The 22,729-nt window shown below is 43.2% G+C and overlaps 1 long non-coding RNA gene across 1 annotated transcript; it reads left to right on the forward strand.

Annotated features, from left to right (window-relative positions):
• The first annotated feature begins 272 nt into the window (after positions 1-272).
• On the forward strand, positions 273-20,054 carry LOC144303280 (uncharacterized). The gene is made up of 4 exons (XR_013370339.1): positions 273-637; positions 1,136-1,260; positions 18,180-18,290; positions 19,346-20,054. It is a non-coding gene; the product is annotated as an uncharacterized LOC144303280 (long non-coding RNA).
• Positions 20,055-22,729: the final 2,675 nt, after the last annotated feature.

The raw sequence follows: 22,729 nt of genomic DNA on the forward strand, positions 1-22,729 counted from the left end.
TGTCTCTATGAATAAATAAAATCTTTAAAAGAAAAAGAAACCATACGTAGACCCCTTTCCTTGGTCCCCTCCCCGCCCCCCCGCCAGCACCCTCCTGGTGAGGATAGGAGACCCAAGGGGAGCCCAGAGCCAAAGGGAAAAGTTCTCCCAGGCCTGTGGCACCCTTGTCTGCATTCTTGGCATTCCTTCCTTGAATTTGTTGCTAGCAGCAGTGCTGCTGTCTTTGTTGGTAGATAGTCATTAACCAGAAAGTTTTCTCTTCTGAATTTTCACATGCCAGGGGGAAATGACCTGACGGCCAGTTCCTGTCAGGGGCCCAACAGCCCCCACAGGCAGCAGTGCCAGGCTTTGCAGGAGGATCAGCCTGCCTTGACCGTGCTCTCAGACCTGTCGAATACCAGGCGCTTAAAATCATCGCCCGCATTCACGCCTGTCTCTGTCAGCAAAGCAAGATTGGAGTGTGTGCCCCATAGCAGGTGTATCAAGGCTGGAAAAAATGTGCCAGCGCAGTTCCAAAAGACATTCAACAATAATACCTATTGGGCCAGTTTCCCACCGTGTGGAATCCCACTTGGTCTCACGACAGATTGTCGATGGTTCCTTGGGGATGGGGAGCATGATTCCAGAGGTTTTCTGGGTAAACAGAATTATACAATTTTATAAGAAAGGAGTCTGAGGCTTGGAAAAGCTGGGTGTTTTGCCGTAGGTCATGTCTGGAGTGAGGAGCCCCCCTCCCCCGCCACCCGGGAGTAGAACCTGCCACCCCGGGCCAGGCGCAGCAGCAGGTACAAGGTTTAAGCCACAGTCTGGCACCTTTAGGACCTTACAGTGTAATTATCAAAATGGTGATTTTTGAACTAAGTGGAAATTAAGTCTACTTAATTAAATTAAGTCCTTCATGTATTTATGACATACCAAATTTGTCTTTTTCCCATCTATAGTTCCCGACTTCCCAAGGGCATGTGGTTGGAGGTGGAGGTGCCAGGACTGGAGACTGGATCTGGTTCTGGAGCTCACACTCTGCCCCCAGGAGCTCTGCTAGCCCTCACCCACACTCACCACCCTGGAGGACAGAGGGCTTTCATTTGATCCTGTATTAGGGACCCTTCCAGCCTCTTGGTCTTTCCTCTTTCAGATCCCCCTCAGTTGTGAGTTTCTATGCAGCTCAACCACCTGTTGCCTGCCCCAGACTCTGAGCACTGCAACCCGAGGCAGGTGGAAGTCAAATTAGCCTTTGAAGCCACAGACCTCATGGACAAGGTGAGTCACAGATTTTTTAGCTGCTCATCTATCCCAGCTGTCTCTGGTGCCACTTGCTATTGTGTTTGCTATTTTAGTTATTCTGACAGCTGTGAGCTTGATAGCTCATTGTGGTTCTGATTTGCATTTCCCTGATGATGAGTAATGTTGAATATCTTTTCATGTGTCTGTTGGCCATCTGGATGTCTTCTCTGGAGAAACGTCTGTTCATGTCTTCTGCCCATTTTTAATTGGATTATTTTGGGGGTTTTTTGGTGTTGGGTTGTGTAAGTTCTTTATATATTTTGAATTCTAACCTTTTATCAGGTCATTTACAAATATCTTCTCCCATTCAGTAGATTGTCTTTTAGTTTTGTTGATTGTCTCTGTAGCTGTGCAGAAGTTTTTTATTTTTATGTAGTCCCAATAGTTTTTGCTTTTGTTTCTCTTGCCTCAGGGGACATATCTAGAAAAATGTTGCTAGGCCTGATGTCAGTGAAATTACTGTCTGTGATCTCTTCTAGGATTTTTATGGTTTCAAACCTCACATTTAGGTCTTAATCCATTTTGAGTTTATTTTTGTGTATGGTGAAAGAAAGAAGTCCAGTTTCATTCTTTTGCATGTTGGTGTCCGGTTTTCCCAACACCATTTGTTGAAGAGACTGCCTTTTTTCCCATTGCATATTCTTGCCTCCTTTGTCAAAGATTAATTGACCATATAATCATGGATTTATTTCTGGGCTCTCTATTCTGTTCTGTTGACCTGTGTGTCTATTTTTTGTACAAGTACCATACTGTTTTGATTACTACAGCTTTGTAATATAACTTGAGTTCTGCAATTGTGAAACCTCCCGTTTTGTTTTTCAAGATTGCTTTGGCTATTCAGATTCTTCTGTGGTTCTGCACAAATTTTAGGATTCTTTGCTCTAGTTCCATGAAAAATACTATTGGTGGGTTTGTTGTTGTTGTTGTTGTTTTAAGTAGGCTCTGTGCCCAGCATGGAGCCCAACATGGGGCTCAAACTCATGACCCCGAGATCAAGACTTGAGCTGAAATCAAGAGTTGGACACTCAACTGACTGAGATACCCAGGCATCCCACTGTTGGTATTTTTATTGGGATTGCATTAAATCTTGTAGATTGCTCTGGGTAGTATGGACATTTTAACAATATTTGTTCTTCCAATCCATGAGCATGGGATATCTTTCCATTTGTCTTGTCTTCAATTTCTTTCATCAATATTTTATAGTTTCTAGAGTATAAGTCTTTTACCTTCTTGGTTAAGTTTATTTTTATTGGGCAGCCCGGGTGGCTCAGTGGTTTAGCGCTGCCGTCGGCCCAGGGTGTGATCCTGGAGACCCGGGATCAAGTCCCACATCGGGCTTCCAGCATGGAGCCTGCTTCTCCCTCTGCCTGTGTCTCTGCCTCTCTCTATCCGTTTCTCAAATAAATAAATAAAATCTTCAAAATAAAATAAAATTGTCAACCTTTAAAAAAAGTTTATTTTTATTTTTTTATTATTTTTTGGTCCAATTGTAAATGGGACTGTATTTGTAATTTCTATTTCTATTTCATTATTAGTGCATAGAAAGGCAACAGATTTCTGTATATTGATTTTGTTTCCTGTGACTTTAGTGAATTCATTTATCAGTTCTCGTAGTATCTTAGTGGAACCTTTAGGGTGTTCTCTATATAGAATGTCATCTGCAAATAGTGAAAGTTTTACTTCTTCCTCACCAGTTTGGGTGCCTCTTATGTCTTTTTTTTTTTTTTTCTTTTCTGATTGCTGTGGCTAGGACTTCTAATACTATGTTGAATAAAAGTAGTAAGAGTGGGTATCCTTGTCTCGTTCTTGACCTTAGTGGGTAAGCTCTCAGTTTTTCACCATTGAGTATGATGTTAGCTCTGTTTTTTTTTTTTTTTATTTTTTTTATGGTGAAAAAATTTATATTTAGATTTATAGCCGGCTGGACTCAGTTTAGATGATCCCAATTTTGTTGGCAACATCCAAAGCATCATAGTCAGGAGCCAGTCGAACATATGCTTTCTTCTCTCTATCAGGCCTGATCAAGGTGTTGACCTTGGCCACATCAATGTCATAGAGCTTCTTCACAGCCTGTTTGATCTGGTGCTTATTGGCCTTGACATCCACAATGAACACAAGTGTGTTGTTGTCTTCTATTTTCTTCATGGCTGACTCAGTAGTTAAGGGGAACTTGATGATGGCATAGTGATCAAGCTTGTTTCTCCTGGGGGCGCTCTTTCGAGGATATTTCGGCTGCCTTCGGAGACGCAGGGTCTTGGGTCATCGGAATGTAGGTGACGTGCGGATCTTCTTTTTTTTTGTGACTGTGCACGCCTTTCAGCACCGCTTTCTTAGCTTTCAAAGCCTTTGCTTTGGCTTCGGCTTTGGGAGGGGCAGGGGCTTCCTTCTTCGCCTTCGGCGCCATCTTCGTGAAAGAGCTCTGGGTTTTTCATATATGGCCACTATGTTGAGTTGTATTCCCTCCCTCTAAACATACTCTGTTGAGGGTCTTTATTATGAATAGATGGTGTACAGTGTCAAATGTTTTTTTCCGCTCTCTTTTGAAATGATCATATGGCTATTATTGTTTCTCTCTTTTTTAAGATTTTATTTATTTATTCATGAGAGACACAGAGAAAGAGAGAGAGAGAGAGAGAGAGAGGGGCATAAGACACAGGCAGAGGGAGAAGCAGGCACAGGGAGAAGCATGCAGGGAGCCCGACATGGGACTTGACCCCGGGACCCCAGGATCATGCCTGGGCCGAAAGCAGGTGCCAAACCACTGAGCCACCCAGGGATCCCCTATTGTTTCTCTTGTTGATGTGATGTATCATGTTGATTGATTTGTGACTGTTGAACCACTCTTGTGTCCTAGGAATAAGTCCCACTTGATTGTGGTGAATGATTTTTTTTTGTTTTTTAATGTATAGGAATGATTCTTTGTGAACATCTAAAATCCCTTAGCAGGGTGGAAGGCTGCAATTGGGCAGGCATCCATGGGCCAGAAATCTTTGCACTTTATCTGATTTAATGCATGCCTTGTGAGGTGGGTAGTGTTACCCTTTTCACATGTTAAAGAACATGTGAAGAAAGAAAGATAATTTGTCCAGAGTCACCAGCTAGTAAATAGTGCAGCTGGGAGAAAGTCCTTGGTCTGCTGCTCTTACAAACCAGAGCTTCCCTGTACCTTGGCCATTCTCCCTTGCTTCCACTCCAAAACAGTCACCACTGGCATCCCTAGACTTCCCTAGCTGAGGCCGTTTTAGGCACAAAGTCTGGGTGGGGGCATCTGAGGTCACAGCACCCCTACCTCTGGACTGCAAGTCTGCACTTGGAGCATTAGGCCTGCCCACTCCCTTCTGCATGCCCTACCCTGCCAGCTGCAGGCTACCAGCCTGGCCAACCTCTGGGCCCTCTGGTCCTTTCAGAACCAGCTTGTTTTCCAGGAAAGTGCTTGGAGATTAAGCTAAACCAGGTGTCCAGTTAAATGCCCTTTGGCCTTTGAAAGGATGGGACTAATAAGCCTGTGGTCTCTGCTCCTTGTTTTACTGAGTTCCATATCTGGGGTTAGGGCTGTCTGGTCTGTCACCAGGTGCCCGTGAGTCCCCAAACTTCTCAGCCTATCAGTGGTCATGAATTCAGGGCTCTTTGGAGATAGGCACAGGGCTCCCTGCAGAGTTAGGCAAGGGAAACTGGGTCTGTAGAAGGTAACAAGCAGGGCAGCCCGGGTGGCTCAGCGATTTAGCGCTGCCTTCGGCCCAGGGTGTGATCCTGGAGACCGGGATCGAGTCCCACGTCGGGCTCCCTGCATGGAGCCTGCTTCTCCCTCTGCCTATGTCTCTGCCTCTCTCTCTCTCTGTGTCTCTCATGAATAAATAAATAAAATCTTAAAAAAAAAAAAAGAAGAAAAAGAAGAAGGTAACAAGCACCACTGGGCTCCTGGTTCCTCTAGAAGGAGATACCATGTCGATGTCCAGTCTCCCTGGGGAGAGTCTCGTGGCATTTAGATAATGAAGGACTAGAAAACAGAACTAGCTCCCACTCAACTTGCCTACAGCCTCGGATCTGCCCAGCTAAATATACTCCAAAGCTCTGATTCTCCTAAGCAGCATTCATTGCTGATTCTCACATGGCTTCCTAAACTAGCTGCCTTTTTCAAATGAATAACAATTTCTACTGCCTCCTCCCTCCAAGGCAATTTTTTTCTTATGTTTGTTTCTGTGTTTCATTGCTGCTAGATTCTAAAATTCAGGGACAAGGGGCTTGTGGGCTCACTAAACTGGGTGGCCTTCCCAGACCCCATGGAAAGGTTAGGCGTGCCCAAGGTAAGCAGGGCTCGTTCACTCCTGGGAGGAAAGTAGGCATGCAGGCCGGGCAGGGGCTTTCTGAGCAGTGCCCCCGTGCATCCAGGGCTTGCTCCCCAGATGTTAAGAGGCCAGCTGTGAAGTTAGTTCCTGTAACTTTGCTACCAGCATCAGCAACAAAGGAGCATTTAGGAAGCACCAAATATGAGGAAGACAGAAACAGACAAGGTGAACTCAGCATCGGATCTCTGAGAATTTCCAGTTGAGGAGTTTGGGTGTATCTTGTATTGTTCTGTTTTAAGGAATTTGTGTTCCCACCACCAAGAATCAACAATGGCTAACATTTGGTCATATCTGCTTCCCATATATGAATAAAATGTTATGGATGAAGTTGAAGATTTCCCCTTTGTCCTTCACTACCCTGTTCTTTTCTCCCTCCAAAGGCAATCACTATTGAGAGAATCAGCCAGTTGTATTAGCCTTCAGGATAAATGAAGTGAGGGACAACTGGAGGTGAGAACCTTAGAGGGAAAGATGACAGCCACACTGGGGAATGGTAAGACCTGTCCCCCCACCCCCAACCAAGGGGCAGACTTGACTAGTGGTGTGGTATCCAAGCTGCCTCCTAATGGTGAACCAGATAGGAGCAGCACCAGCACCCTGGCTTGGCTGAATTGGGATGCTCAAGTTTGGGATGTTGCCCCAGAGATATTCCTTCTCCTTCCTTACCCCCCGCCCCTCAAATATGGTGGATAGGTGTTAAAGAATATTGATTTGAAGAAACACCCAGTGATTTGCCTATTGGAGAAGTGGTGTTTTCAGCTTGCCCGTGGTGCCCACAAGTCTTGTTCCAGGCTCACAAAGACCAAGGTCTCACTGGCTATCTACCCTAGGGGAACAAAGAGCAGTGGCATCCTGTGTCATCCCTGCACACACCTGGCCTTCACCTGGAATTGGCATTGTTCCTTGGCTGCTGCCTCGATGGGCCCTGGTGCTTACAACCTTTCTTGGATGGTCAGATGGGTGAAGAGGACTCTGTGCATCATTCAGGGCCAGCTGGGGGCTGGCTGCCATGTTTCTTTTGCTATGTTCCATTTGGACCCCCAATGGTCAGAATGTGAGCTTCATTTGATAGACTTTCCTTTTAGCTGTGACATAGTAGCTGGAATCCTTCCATCCTAGGAATAGCTCTTCTAACAGTATGGCAGTGGAAGCAGCCATTATGGTGTTTGTTCTTTCAGCAGGCATTTTCCAGCCCGAAGTTTCTGGAAGTAGGATCATCCCTCAACTTGCCAAGTGGCCTCATGTGTGCTTCTGCTTGGCAGCTAGAGGGACTGAAAGACCTCCTTTCTTTCTTTATGCATTTATTTTTCCATATAAAATAAGACAACAACAACAACAAAAAAATAAGACAACTAGGGCAGCCCCAGTGGCACAGCAGTTTAGCGCCCCCTGCAACCCAGGGTGTGTCTCTGCCTCTCTCTCTCTCTGTGTCTCTCATGAATAAATAAATAAAATCTTAAAAAAAAAAAGACAACTGTATTGCCAAAAATTGGAAAATAACCCCACCAGCCTGATGTCACCATCATGAACATTTTAGCACGTTTCTTTCCAGTCCTTTTTCCTTATGCGATTTCTTTGAATTAACCACAACCACAGTGTTTATGTGATTTTATATATGCGCTATGATGACTTAACATTAGAATAAGCCAGTTTTCCTATACTGGATCATCTTTATAACTTTTAAAAATGCTGTGAAATAAGCCATTGAGTGAATTACCATCCCCATATTATTGAGTGTCTAGGATTCTAAATTTTGCCTTCCTACAATTAATATTTTTGTATCTGTAGTTTTTTCCATACTTCAAATTATTTGCTTTGGTAGATGGTCAGAAGTGGAATTACTGGGGTGGCAGGTGAAAAACAAATCTTTAAGTCTCTATAAATGTCACCAAATTCCTTTTCAGAAGGGTTTGCCAATTTGCATAAACACCAGTAACATACAGATGTGCTACTTCTACCACATCCCCTGCCCCCTTCTTTCTTGCTAATTTACCTCTTTTCCTGAAGAAGAGGGTAACCTCTTTCATCAGGTTAATCTTTTGTATTGTCAGTGGGGGTTTATTTCACAAGATGGTCTTTCAAGATATGTCTATTGTTGTTCTTTTAATCTTTATCTGTGAAGATTAGTGTATTTTTTAAGTAGCATAGAATAGAAAATGCAAACAATGCAATAGAGTAAAACAGTATAAAAAATGAGTCCTCCATCCCTGATCCCAGTTTCTCCAATCTCTACCCAGGTGCAACCACTCTATCTAGTTTCTTTTATTTCTTCCAAGTCAACTTCTTGATTTTCATCCAGGCCCCAGAATTTTTAAATGTCCCACTGGACACATTCATACAAAAATAAATGAAAGAAACTTGAGGGATTTAAAAGGTGGTGAGGTGAGCTGTGGGTCCTGGGCCCTCCTCCACCTTCCCCACAACAAAAGAAACCTGCCTTTGGACTGCTCACTAGCAGGGCTACATTCAGGACTGGAGCTCCTGACCCAGTGAAGTGATCCTGAAGGAAGGTGGGCCAAAAGGCTTTTTTTCCCCAAATAACTATAGTGTTAAATATGTGAGGAATCTTCACCACAAGAGGCCAATATCTGTCTGAAGAGGCCTAGGCCTTCGGAATGGATCCAGGCACCCAAATCCCTGTGCCTAGACATGCCTAGGACTCTGTGCTCAAGCCCTGAGCCATGGCCGTGTCAGCCCCAGACAACTTCATGGACTGTCCTTTCCCACCTGACGACTCAGGAGATAAATACCTTGGTCCCTCTTTTGGCAACTATCTTCTGCTTCTCCCAGATTCTTAGGGATCCTGGATTCCTTACTCTCTGATTTCCCACTGGCTTTCAGATTCTCTTTCAAGGACACCCTTTGTCCCAGCTCCAATATCAGACCCAGTGGTTCTCCCTCCTTTAGCAGGTCCACATGATCAAAATCGTAAATATGGGGACATTTATTGGGAAAGGCAATGAGGATGGGGACCACTGGGGCAAGTAGCCTGGGAGGAGAGAAATTATAAGGTCAACCCCATTTCCTGAGATGGCAATAGGAAATTTGGACCAGAGGCCCAGAGTCTGTGGGAGGTGGCATTCCTACCAAGGTATAAATGGTGGGTGCAGGTGTGAAGTTTTCCAAAGGCTCCTGGGTTCTCCTATGGGATCCTTAAGGGATAAGAGACATGGGATGAAAGGCTTCACAGGGGGGGCTACCTGCCCTGAGTCCTGGGCAGCAGCTGCTGTGGCCAGCAGGTGGGGGCTATGGTTGCTTCTGGCCCTGATGGTGGATTAGTGGGCACTGCATATCCAGAGCCCAACCCATCAGTAGCAGAGTCCCAGAGAGGACTCTGAAGATACCAGATACCAACGTTTGTCTTCCCAGCCTAGCCCAGGTCATCTGGGGCTCATAAGTTACCGCTATTTTGCAATGTTTGCAGCCCACTGATTCTATTTCCAAAATTTGTTGTGAGCTATTATTTTGCTCACCAAAGTTATTCATTTATACCTATCAGAGGGCATTTGCTGTGCACCTACTCTGCACCAGCCTATATCGAGATAAGTAGGACTCAGTCCCTGAACTTAAAGGGATAAGAAATGACCACTAAGAAATAAAAAACCAGGGGCAGTATCTAAAGCGCTAAAAGAGAGATACAGGTGAAGTGTGATGTCGTTCATCAGGGGAAAGAAAGATGGCTATTGGCTGGGGCAGTTGGGGAAAGCTTTGTGGAGGAAATTTTAATCTTACAGATGGGTGCCTCTTTGGTGGAAAAAAACCAGGGTGAATGCATGGATGCAGCTTGGATGCCGAGAATCAGCCAGTTGTGTTAGAGTCTAGGATAAATAAAGTGGAGGAATGATTGGAGGTGAGGCTGGAAAACAGATTTGGGACTATATTTTTGGAAGATTTTAGAAAAATATTTATTTAAATTCTAGTTAGTTAACATACAGTGCAATATTGGTTTCAGGAGTAGAATTCAGTGATCCATCACTTACGCACAACAGCCAGTGCTCATCCAAACAAGTGCCCTCCTTAATACCCGTCACTCATCCAGCACATCCCCCGCCCACCTCCCTCCATCACCCCTCAGCTTGTTCTCTATCATTAAGTCTCATATGGTTTTTCCCCCTTTCTCTTTTCTTTCCTCCTCCCATATGTTCATCCATTTTGTTTCATAAATTCCACATATGAGTGAAATCATATAGTATCTGTCTTTCTCTGACTTATTTTGCTTAGCATAATGTACTCTAGCTCCATCCCTGTCGTTGCAAATGGTAAAATTTCGTTCTTTTTGAAGGCTGAGTAATATTCAGTTGTAGATGTACACCACATCTTCTTTATCCATTCATCAGTCAATGGACATTTGGGCTCTCTCCATACTCTGGCTATTGTTGATAATGCTGCTGTAAACATTGGGGTGCATGTGCTCCTTTGAATCTAGATTTTTGTATCTTTGAGTAAATATCTAGTAGTACAATTGCTGAATCATAGGGTAGGTCTATCTTTAACTTCTTGAGGAACCTCCAGACTGTTCTCCACAGTGGCTGTACCGGTTTGCATTCCTACCAACAGTGCAGGAGGGTTTCCCTTTCTCTGCATCCTCCCCAACACCTGTTGTTTCCTGTGTTTTTTAGTTTAACCATTCTGACAGGTGATATTTCATTGTAGTTTGCTTTGCATTTCCCTGATGATGAGTGATGTTGAGTATCTTTTCATGTGTCTTTTAGCCATCTGGTTGTCTTTTTTGGAAGACATGTCTATTTGTGTTTTCTGCCCATTTCTTTACTGGATTATTTGTTTTTTTGTGTGTGTTGAGTTTGATAGTTCTTTATAAATTTTAGATACTGACCCTTTATCAGATATGTCATTTGCAAAAATTTCCTCCCAGTCCATGGCTGCCTTTAAGTTTTGTTGTTTTCTCCACTGTGCTGAAGCTTTTTACCTGGATGAAGACCCAATAGTTTGTCTTTTCTTGTTTCCCTTGCCTCGGGTGTTGTCTCTAGTAAGAAGTTGCAAAGTCCTAGAGGAGAACACACGTAGCAACCTCTATGACCTCAGCCATAGGCCTGTGTTCTCCTCTAGGACTTTGATGGATTCCTGTCTCACATTTAGGTCTTCCACCCATTTTGAATTTATTTTGTGTAAGAAACTGGTCCAGTTTCATTATTCTGCATGTGGCTGCCCAGTTTTCCCAACATCATTTGTTGAAGAGACAGTCTTTTTTCCACTGGATATTCTTTCCTGCTTTGTCTAAGATTAGTTGACCATAGAGTTATGGGTCCATTTCTGGGTTTTCTACTAAAAAATATATATATATATATATATATATATATATATATATATATATATATAAAATTTATTTATTTATTTATTTGAGAGAGGGAAAGAAACAGAGAGAGTACGAGCAGGGGAAGGGACAGAGGGAGAGAGACCAGCAGGCTCCCACCCTGAGCAGGGAGCCCAACATGAGGCTCCATCTCAGCCTTGAGATCATGACCTGAGCCCAAGGCAGACGCTTAACCGACTTAGCTACCCGGGTGCCCCATTGAGTTTTCTATTCTGGTCCATTGATCTATATGTCTGTTTTTTTGTCACTACCATACTATCCTAATGACTTCAACTTTGTAATACAGCATAAAATCTGAATTGTGATGCTTTCAGCTTTGCTTTTCTTTTTCAAGATTGCTTTGGCTACTCAGGGTCTTCTGTGGTTCCATACAAATTTTAGGATTGTTCTAGCTCTGTGAAAAATGCTGGTTGTATTGTGATAAGGATTGCATTAAATGTAATTGTTTTGTGTTATATAGACATTTTAACAATCTTTGTTTTTCTAATCCATGAGCATGAAGCAATTTTCCATTTCTTTGGGTCCTCTTCAGTTTCTTCCATAAGTGATCCTTAGTTTTCCAAGTACAGATCTTTTACCTCTTTGGTTAGGTTTCTTCCTGGTGCATTGCAAATGGGATCGATCCCTTGATTTATTTTTCTGCTGCTTCATTATTGGTGTATAGAAATGCAACAGTTTTATGTACATTGATTTTATATCCTGCCCCTTTGCTGAATTCATGTATTAGTTCTAGCAATTTTTTGGTGGAGTCTTTTGGGATTTCTACATAGAGTATTATGTTGCCTGCAAATAATGAAAGTTTTCTTTGCTGATTCAGATGCCTTTTCTTTTTGTTGTCTGATTGCTGAGATTAAGACTAGCAGTACTCTGTTAAATAGTAATGGTGAAGGGATCCCTGGGTGGCTCAGCGGTTTGGCACCTGCCTTTGGCCCAGGCCGTGATCCTGCAGTCTCGGGATCAAATCCCATGTCAGGCTCCTGGCATGGAGCCTGCTTCTCCCTCTGCCTGTGTCTCTGCCTCTCTCTCTCTCTCTCTCTATCATGAATAAACAAATAAAATCTTAAAAAAATAAAATAAAAGGCAAACCTCTGATATTTCCCACTCATAAAAAAAAAAAAAAAAGATAGTAATGGTGAGAGTGGACATCCCTCTCTTGTCCCTGACCTTACGGAGAAAGCTCTCAGTTTTTCCCTATTGAGGGTGATACTGACTGTGAGTCTTTCATACGTGGCCTTTATATGTTGAAGTATGTTCCATCTATCCCTACTTTGCTGATGGAAGACTTTTAATCCTCCTCCCAGAAATAGGGAAGCAGTGATATTTATAAGCAAGAGACTGGATAAAAAACAGAATGTTGAGTTTTATGTTTTCTCATCCTTTTTGAGGACACAAGTATATATATTTTTAAGTGGTTGGTAAAACTTAGCTCTTATAAGGTATGGTCCTTGATTATCAAGATGAAGAATCAGATTTTCCTGAGAATTCTCTGATTATCCATTTTAAACGTCCCAGGGTGCAAATCACTACTTAATTTAAATAAGTGATTTTTGAACTTGAGTGTGCATCACAATAGCCTGGAGGGCTTGTTAAAACTTAGACTGCTGGCCTCACTCCCAGAGTTTCCAGAACAGCCAAGAATTTGATGCACATTGAGAACCTCTGGATTACATTTCCTATCTGGCCTTTCTCAGTATTTCCACTGGGTGGCAGCAGAGAGCAAGATAGTCACCACACTGACCAAACCTGGACTGAGCCTGTGAGAACTGCTTCTGCAAGGCTTCCCTGCAGGTATTTGCTACTAAATGACCATGTAAACCAGCCTCAACATCCAGCTGTCCAACATGCAAGGATACATTGTAGAAGGGAGGGTCCAGTGATTTGAATCTTGCTCCTCCTCCTGGGTATCCCCACTCCCAACTTCACTCCCAACTTGGCCCTTAGAAATCTCCTCATCCAGTCCCTCCCTGAGGAGTACAGTAGATTTAATAACTTTCAAGGTTAATTCCAACAGAGTTTTTATCTGAGCATAAGGTGAACTAGAACTTGGAAGGGAAACTGTAGAGTTCAGAATGGACGGGTTAGCCTGTGGTTGTGGGGACCTCCTTCAAGCAGATCTCACGGCACACTGCCCACTGCATCTCAGCAGAGACCAGCCCTGATCCAGACACAGGTTAGAATTAGGTGCCCTCCTGAGTGGTATGGCATCCTGCCACATTCTCCCCCAGATGTCTGCATCGTCTGCTCTTCCTGCAAGGATTGTCCCTGTCAGCAGCTCCAAGGGCCATCTGGTTGATGTTGATCCTTTTATGAACCAACACAGGACCCCGAGAATGATCAGTTACACACTGCCTGTTGTTCAGTGAAGGGTGTCATCCCTGCTTGGGATCTGACGATTCCATCCACCAGTTGCCAAAACTGTAGCCATGCTTAGTGCAAAAGTCCCATATGAAGCTTTCCTTTACCCTTCAGATCCAAGCTGCTCCCTTCTCTGGGCTCCCCTGGCCGTTTGTTCTACTGTAGCCCTTCCCAGACTGTGGTTAGTGGGTCATAGTCGTTTTTCCCTTCACCATTAGGTGGTGAGCTCCTCCAGAGCAAAGACTGTGTCTCATCATTCATCTTTGTAGGAGGGATCTCGTAAATGTTGCCATTGAAATGACTTTTGGGGGCAGCCCTGGTGGCTCACGGGTTTAGTGCCGCCTTCAGCCCAGGGTATGATCCTGGAGACCTAGGATCGAGTCCCACATTGGGCTCCCTGCATGGAGCCCGCTTCTCCCTCTGCCTGTGTCTCTGTCCCTCTCTCTCTCTGTGTCTCTCATGAATAAATAAATAAAATCTTTTAAAAAAAAATGAAATGGCTTTTGTCTTGCATTTTGATCAGTGATCAGGGCTATATTTACCTAAACTTTATGGTTTTGTAAATTGAGCATATTTCCTCTGGGCGTTTCTCCTCCAAGACCAAATAGATGTGATGATTTTAGTTCTACATCAGAGGGTAATGTTCACCCATGGAAGAATTGATGTTCTAATAAGTCTGGAAGTTTCTACGTTCATTTGTGAATCATTGAGAAAGAATCCACTCTGTTCTGGTCAAAAGGTGACAATTGGAATTCACTAATCAGCAAGAGTCAAACATGCCTTCTGCTAATGATGATCCTCCCTGTTAATTTTTTTTCTAATTATTTCTAGTTTATTCTGCTTATGATATTTAATCTTTTTGTTATATGCTTGAAATCAGTGTTTTTACTCTAGTTTACTTAATATCAGTAACATTCTCTAATATTTTAAAACATTATTCTGATATTTTTGAATATCCTGAACATCTTTTAAAATCACTGTTATTTTATGATGTATAGAAAATATACTTTACCTAATTTTTTTTTTTAAATTTTATTTATTTATGATAGTCACATAGAGAGAGAGAGAGAGAGAGAGAGAGAGAGGCAGAGACATAGGCAGAGGGAGAAGCAGGCTCCATGCACCGGGAGCCTGACGTGGGATTCGATCCGGGGTCTCCAGGATCGCGCCCTGGGCCAAAGGCAGGCGCCAAACCGCTGCGCCACCCAGGGATCCCTTACCTAATTTTTATAGGCAATATTTTCTTTGGTATTTGGGATTATTTCTTAGAATAATATCCCCAAATTGGAATTATTGTGTCAAATGCTTTTTTTATCCACATAGAATAGTATCCCGAAATTGGAATAATTGTATCAAATGCTTTTTTTATCCACATGAAATACATTTTTTTCACTTATTCAAATAATTTATACTCATTGTTAATACATACAGATAGGATAATAATTATATGAATATGAATGAAAAGGAGAAGAGGAGGGGGAGCAGTTTCATTAGCTAGAAAAAAACTATTAATATTTTCATGTATATACTTCTCTAGAATTTTTTCCTCTCTCTGCATGTTTATTTTATAAAATTTGGAATCATACTATTTGCACTATTGTAGAGCCTACTTTTCAAATTACCATGAATTTTTCCATGTATAAAATAAATTTCTTCAGCACAGTTTTAACAGCTGCACAATGTTCCATGGAATAATAATGATAGTTGACACTCATTTTGTCCCTACTATACGCTAGGAGGTTATATACGTGAGCTCATTCAGATCCTTTTGTGATAAGCATATCAGATAGGTACCATTATCCTCTCCATTTGAACAAAAAGAAAAATTCAGGCATAGAAAGATTAAGTAACTTACCTAATTATAATGTATATGAACCAGTAGGCTTTTGTGTGACATTGAAGTCAGGGTTTTTTTTTGTTCTGTTTTGTTTTGTTTTTGTTAACTGTCATAAGTGATGTTGCTCATGATTCATGAAACACATTTATTGAGCTCCCACATATGCTGGGTGTTTTGCTGGAAGGTGTGTATAAAGAAGTAAAATTGTCAGCAGAAGGATTGGCTGAGGAAAAGACCCATCTGAAGGGTACCTGGCATCAGACTAAGTGTTCTCCATTCTGCTTCCTCCAGTGGCTGGGGCTGGGGCTGCAGGGCGGGTGGGGTGGTGGTGGCTGTGACAGCAGTGTCTGGCTGCCTGTGCTTCTGTCTCTTCCATCAGCGTCAGTATTTCCCAGCTCCTCTTCCTGTGCTGCACACCTGCCAGAGTGGGGCCTCATGGAGGTGGCCTTCTAACTTCCTGAGACAGGCCACCAAAGCCAAAGGTGTGTCCGGGGTGGGGGTGGGGGTGGGGGCGGAGAGCCATGTTCACTGTCAGTTATTATTTTTTAATTATTTTTTTTAAGATTTTATTTTTTTATTCACTAGAGACACAGAGAGGCAGAGACATTGAGGGAGAAGCAGGCAGCCTACTCTGGAAAACTGTGTGGAGGTTCCTCAAAGAGTTAAAAATAGACCTACCCTATGACCCAGCAATTGCATTGCTGGGGATTTACTCCAAAGATACAGATGAAACGCCAGGACACCTACACCCCAATGTTCATAGCAGCAATGTCCGCAATAGCCATACTGTGGAAGGAGCCTCGGTGTCCATCGAAAGATGAATGGATAAGATGTGGTCTATGTATACAATGGAATATTACTCAACCATCAGAAACGATAAATACCCACCGTTTGCTTCAACGTGGATGGAACTGGAGGGCATTATGCTGAGTGAAGTCAGTCGGAGAAGGACAACATTATATGGTCTCATTCATTTGGGGAATATAAAAATTAGTGAAAGGGATTATAGGGGAAAGGAGAGAAAAATGAATGAAAATATCAGTGATGGGGACAGAACATGAGAGACTCCAACTCTGGGAAAAGAACAAGGGGTAGTGGAAAGAGAGGTGGGCAGGGGGTTGAGGTGACTGGGTGACAGGCACTGAGGGGGGCATTTGATGGGATGAGCACTGGGTGTTATGCTGTATGTTGGCAAATTGAACTCCAATTAAAAAAAAAAATTAAAGAAAAAAAAGAAAAAGAAGCAGGATGCCTGCAAGGAGCCTGATGTGGGACTTGATCCCAGGACCCTGGGATCATGACCTGAGCCCAAGGCAGAAGCTCAACCGCTGAGCCATCCAGATGCCCCTCACTGTCCGTTACTAAAGAAAAATGCACTAGCTGCTCCATGCTGGAATAGCTTCCCACTGGGCCTCCTCCACTCTGCTCGATCCCCACCCTTTCTGGTAGGCTATTTGCTGATGTTTATTTGGTGTATTTGAAGGACAGCTGAGACCTTTCTGGGCATCAGAAAGGAAAAAGTTAAGCATTCTGGGAGCTTTCATGTATTTTATTTTAGTAAGTTTTATTGAGATATAATTTACATACCATACAATTCACCCATTTAAAGTGTACAATTCATTGGTTTTTTTTTTTAGATTTTATTTATTGATTCATGAGAGAAACAGAGAGAGAGGCAGAGACACAGGCAGAGGGAGGAGCAGGCTTCATGCAGGGAGCCCAATGAGGGGACTCGATCCCCGATCCCCTGTCTCCAGGATCACGCCCTAGGGTGAAGGCAGCGCCAAACCGCTAAGCCACCTGGGCTGCCCAGGTTTTTTTTTTTTTTTCTTTAAGATTTATTTATTTGACAGAGAGAAGGAGCCAGAGAGCACAAGTGGGGGTAGATGTGGGGTGAGGGGACTGAAGACAGAGGCAGAGGGAGTAGCAGACTCCCTGCTGAACAAGAAGCCCAATGTGGGGCTCGATCCCAGGGCCTAGAGCTCAGGACCTGAGCTGAAGGCAGACACTTAACTAACTAAACCACTCAGGTGCCCCAATTCATTGGTTTTTAGGACACTCACAGTTGTGCAACCATCAATACTACCTAATTTCAGAACATTTTCATCACTCCCAAAAGAAACCCTATATCCATTACCAGTCACTCCTCATTCCCCCCTGCCCCAATCCCCATCCTGTCCTCCTGGCCCTGGCAACCACTGATGAGCTTTAGTCTTTATGGATTTGACTCTTCTGGACACTTTATATACACGGGATCATATAGTATATAAGCTTTTACGTCTGACTTGACCTTAGTGCGGTGTTTTCCAGGGTTCATCCATGTGGCATGAATTGATACTTCATTCTTTTTATGGCTCATGAAATTCCCTTGTGTGAACAGACCACATTTTGTTTGTACAGTTATCCGTTGATGGACATTTGAGTCATTTCCACTGTTTGACTGTTATGAATCATGCTGCTGTGAACACAAGTGTACAAGTTTTTATTTGCACCTATGCTTTCAGTTCTCTTGGGTATACACCTAGGAGTGGAATTGCTGGGTCATGAGGTAAAACTCTGTGCTACTCTTTTGAGGAACTGCCAAGCTGTTTTCCAAAGTGCCTGCATAATTGTATGATCATACCAGCCTTGAGGGGGATTTCATGATTTCTCATTGCAGTTCCCATGACAGTCTCTAAAAGCCAGGGAGTCACTGGCCAACTGGCACAATGGCTCCCCAGCTCACAATCCCACAGTGCAGAGGATGTTCTCAGTCAGCTGTGATCCTCTTACCTTTCTGCAAGACAAGGCGACAGGTGTACTAGGTCTTCAGGTCTCATGTTTACGTATGCTATTTAGACAGTCCTTCCTAATGACTCATCGTTTTCTTCCTGATACACGACTTCAGTGTGGAAGCTCTATCATACTTTTACCTAGAATCATAGGCTTAGGACCAATAATAACAGTATCTTTGTGCGGTTCTTTGCAGTTAATGATGCACTGTACTACTTCCCTTCCATCAGGGCTTTGTGCTCTGCTTTTACAGGTGTTGGACTTACTAGAGCAACGTAATCCCTGCTAAGGTGTGTTAAGGCCAAGGAGGTGTTGGCCTTCCACAAGGGAAGTGTTTGCCTACTATGAACACATCTGTGATGGGGTGAGTATAGACCCACAGCAGAGTAGACCGGCTTTTGAGGCCTTCTCAAATCTGGCCCTGGGGGATCCCTCCATGTACATAGGCCATAAGCTCAGCATTGATGTAGGGACATAGTACCATGTTCAAGCCACAAGATTTTTTTAGAACTTTTCTCTTATATAAAAATCACTTATGAAAAAGCTTAAGATTGATGGCAGGATGTCAAGGAATTTTTCTTTCTACTTATTTTCGTTTTCCTAAACACTGAAGTTGGAATAACCAAAAATGTTCAAAAGAAGCAAAAAGAGTGGTCCAAAGCCCAGGATCTGGAAACCTCCAGGATTTAGAGTTCTTCTCCAACAGCAGTTCTTGTCCATGGGTGCTCCTTCCTTCTTGCCCATTAGCCACTTCTCTGTGCCTGCGAGAACATTCCTCACAACCATGGCTTCTTTAAAAAGACAGCCTTTGCCAAAGACTCTTGTCAAATGTTTTTTTCATTGTCTATAAATTACATATAACTGTTTTGCTCCAACATTAGCATCAGTGTATATTTCGATTTCCTCTGGAAATGCTCAGGCGTGATCACTCCTCCGAGAAGCTGTATCCCCATCCCCCTCTTTCTCTCTCACCAAAGTTTACGTATTCTTTGTGTGAGCTTTTTATTATGTCAGTTCACCGTGGGTAAATAGATACCTGATTCTGTGGATAAATCCCATTTAAAAACTAGCTCCCGGGAAGATGTGTGTCTCCCAAGCCTGAGCTATCCAGAATCCTAGTGAGAAGGCTCTGTGGTCAATCCAAGGGCTGGATATTCCTTGCTTAAATTCAGATTTATTTTCCAGCTCTCATGCAACTATATTTGCAGTACTACCCTACAACGCTTACTGGCATAACCCACCTGTATGTTTCCAGTCCTGACATTACGTCGCTTAGTGGTGGTTCTAATATTCCAAAAAGCTACCATCTGGAAATAAAGCAATTCAAATTCCTGGCAACAGTGGGCTGCCCTATTTCCATAGCCCTGTGTCCCTGTGATATGTGCTCATCAGAGATGCATGGATTCTTTGTGATTTCAGAACCATCTCACTCTGTTCCTGCTTCCAGAGAGGACTGGATCTACAGTAACCATCATATTCTGACTGCCCATCATGGTCTTCAGGTTTCATAGGTGTGGAAAAATGACATCTTCAGCAAATGAAGACTTCCAGTATCTAATGTTTATGAATTTTGGAAGTTCTACTTGAGCATAAGCTGTATATTTCTTTTGCTGCATTGTAGGCCATTGTCTCAGAGTGGATCTGGTCACTGAAAACAGTAACCATGATGTGTTGAGTACATAGTCTATGCCTCCCAGTTATTATTACAGTGTTTTTTTATTAAAGATTTTATTTATTTATTTGACAGAGAGAGGGAGAGAGAGCACAAGCAGGGGGAATAGCAGAGGGAGAGGGAGAAGCAGACTCCCCCCTGAGCAGAGAGCCCAATGCGGGGCTCAGTCCCCGGACCCTGAGATCATGACCTGAGCTGAAGGCAGACCCTTAACTGACTGAGCCACCCAGGCGCCCCACTATTACAGTGTTTTATAAATGGCCCCTCATTTGATTCCTAGAATAGCCCTGAGAAGTATGTATTATTAGCAGTGCTTTCCAGAGAAGGGAGAAGAGGCCTAGAGACACAAAGTAACTTACCAAGATGACACCGATTTTGGTGAAGCGACAGGTTGAACTCATTCCTTATCACTGCTCTTTCTTGAAACCCTACTAAAATAACACTCAGCTCTTTTTTTTTTTTAAGATTTTATTTATTTATTCATGAGAAACACACACACACACACACAGAGAGAGAGAGAGAGAGAGAGAGGCAGAGACACAGGCAGAGGGAGAAACAGGCTCCATGCAGGGAGCTGACGTGGGACTCGATCCCGGGTCTCCAGGATCAGGCCTTGGGCTGAAGGCAGCGCTAAACCGCTGAGGCACCTGGGCTGCCCAACACTCAGCTGTTTTAAGACCATAAAACAACAACAGTAAAAGAGGGCAGTAAACAATAGCAATGAAGTCGGGGAAGCTGGAGAGATATGGACAAGTGTCAATTGAATAGACCAGAGAATGGTGGAAGCTAGAGTGGAACATGGCCAGAGAGCAAGAGTTGTTTGGAGTGTGCTGCATCCTCTGAAAATGGGATGCAGGTAGGGCTACAAATAGCATTTGTACATGAGACAGTCCTCCTAGATTCTCTCTCCATCCTCAAAGAAGAGGAGACATTGGTTTCCTGGAGCTGCAGGCCTTGTGCAATAGCACGGTGAGGCACTGGGCTACACTGGGGACCAAGTGGTAGTCGGTACCCTGACCAGTGAGACCACTGGCCACTCCCCTCCCCAGATCCAGGAGCACTGGCGGCCAGGTCGGTTTCTGCCAGATAGGAGGCTGGAGGATTCCTTCCTGGGGAAGATGGCTGGCTCAGGGCATAGGACTTAATGCTGAGGATTGGATGTTCCCCCAAAAGGTACCCACTCATTTCCTCTGGTGAATCCCACAGTGGGTGGATCCTGTCCTCACACAGAGGGCTGCCATCCACTACTCAGCACTCCACTCTCAAAAATGAGTCATCAGACATTTGGGAGAAATCTCTAGTATCAAAGAGATGAAAACAAAGAAAGAATTAAAAGGAACTTGGAATTAACAGGCAAGCTGGGTGGCAGAAGGGAATAAGCGCCGTAACAACACAAGGCTTGTGATTTGACTGATCCCTGGGGGGTATATACTCAAGCATAGGAAGTTGTCATCAGAGAACAGGGAGTGAAATAATCTTTGGAATTTTGAAGTTTTAGAGTAGAAGGAAAAATTAAGTAAAACAGAAAACAAAGTTAAGGAAATCATTCCAAAAGTCGAACAGTGACATAAATGAGATGGAAAATAGGAACAAAAACATAATAAAACCATGGGATCAGACCAGGTGGTCTAACATCCAAATAATAGCAATTCCATAGAGGTGGAAGAGAGAACATGGAAGGAAGAAAGGTATCAAAGACACAAGTCAAGAAATTTCCCCATATCTGAGGGACATGAATATATAGATGGAGAAGTCCACAGAGCACCAAGCACAATGCATGAAAACAGATCCACAACAAAGAATGTAATCACGAAATTTCAAGCCATTAGGGGAGAAGAGGAGACCCTACAAGCTGCTTCTGGGAGAGGGAAGAGGCTATCAGGAGTCAGGATGGCATCAGATTTTTCATTTTATTTTTTTTAAAGATTTTATTTATTTGAGAGAGAGCTCGAGAGACAGGACAACAGATGGGGAGGGGCAGAGGGAGAGGAAGAAGCAGACTCTCCACTAAACAGGGAAATTTCCCCCATGTGGGACTCGATCCCAGGACCCCAAGATCATGACTTGAGCTGAAGGCAGACGCTTAACCAACTGAGCCACCCAGGTACCTGTCATCAGACTTTTTCAAAAAAGCAACACTAAATTCAAGAAAACAATGGAGGAAGGCTTCAAAATTCTGAGAGAGAATGATTTCTCAATACCAGAATTCTATAGACACCTGATCATTAATCAAGGCAATTTCAAAATTGCAAAGTCTTGAAACCTTCAATTCCTGTTTATCTTTAGGTGTATTCCTCCAAGATGCAGGCATTCTCCAAGAAAGGGGAAGACGTAAGAAAAGCAGGTGTGATCCATCGCAGGGGATGCATTCTAAGAATCCCCAGGATGGAAAGGGAAGCCCCAGGGTGGTGCTATGGAGCTGGCCTGGAGAGCGTCCAACCCAGGCTGGAGCAGGAGTTTGGAGGACTCTGCCAGGACGTGGGGTTGGGTCTGTTTCCAGAAAAAGATGCTAAAGCACCACATGCATTTTGTTGTATCGAGAGATTGCTACTTAATGCAGGAAGGTTAGCAGTGCATTAGTAATAAGAACCATAGTAGTTAAATAAACAAAGCAAAAGTAATAATTGTTAATGCCAGGAAAAAGAAAAATTATATGAGAAAGAAAATACCACCATATAGTGCACTTCATGACCTAAAAGTCACACAGTGATGGGGTGTAAGCAACAAAGATTGATTTAACCAAAATTATGACATAGTTCTATTTGGAGAATGGGGGAGTGGAGGTCGGCAGGGAGATTTAAGCAAGCAAAACCTCAACTTCCATAAGGAAAGTCGGTAGATAAGGTCTAAAATCTAAATAAAATCTAAGTAGAGCCATATAAATGAGTCATTTGAATAAATAGAGATAAATACCGTGGAAGAAATAGCTAAAAGAGTTCAAAGTGGTTGTGTCTAGAGAGTGGGAATCAGGGTGTAGGGAGTGGAGCCGGAGAGTTTTCTTTTTTTTTTTTTTGGTATAAATTTATTTATTTATTCATTCATTCATTCATTCATTCATTCATTCATTCATTCATGAGAGACACAGAGAGAGGGGCGGGTGGCAGAGACACAGGCAGAGGGAGAAGCAGGCT

Source organism: Canis aureus, chromosome 32 (assembly GCF_053574225.1).
Source record: "Canis aureus isolate CA01 chromosome 32, VMU_Caureus_v.1.0, whole genome shotgun sequence".
NCBI classification, from domain to species: domain Eukaryota; kingdom Metazoa; phylum Chordata; class Mammalia; order Carnivora; family Canidae; genus Canis; species Canis aureus.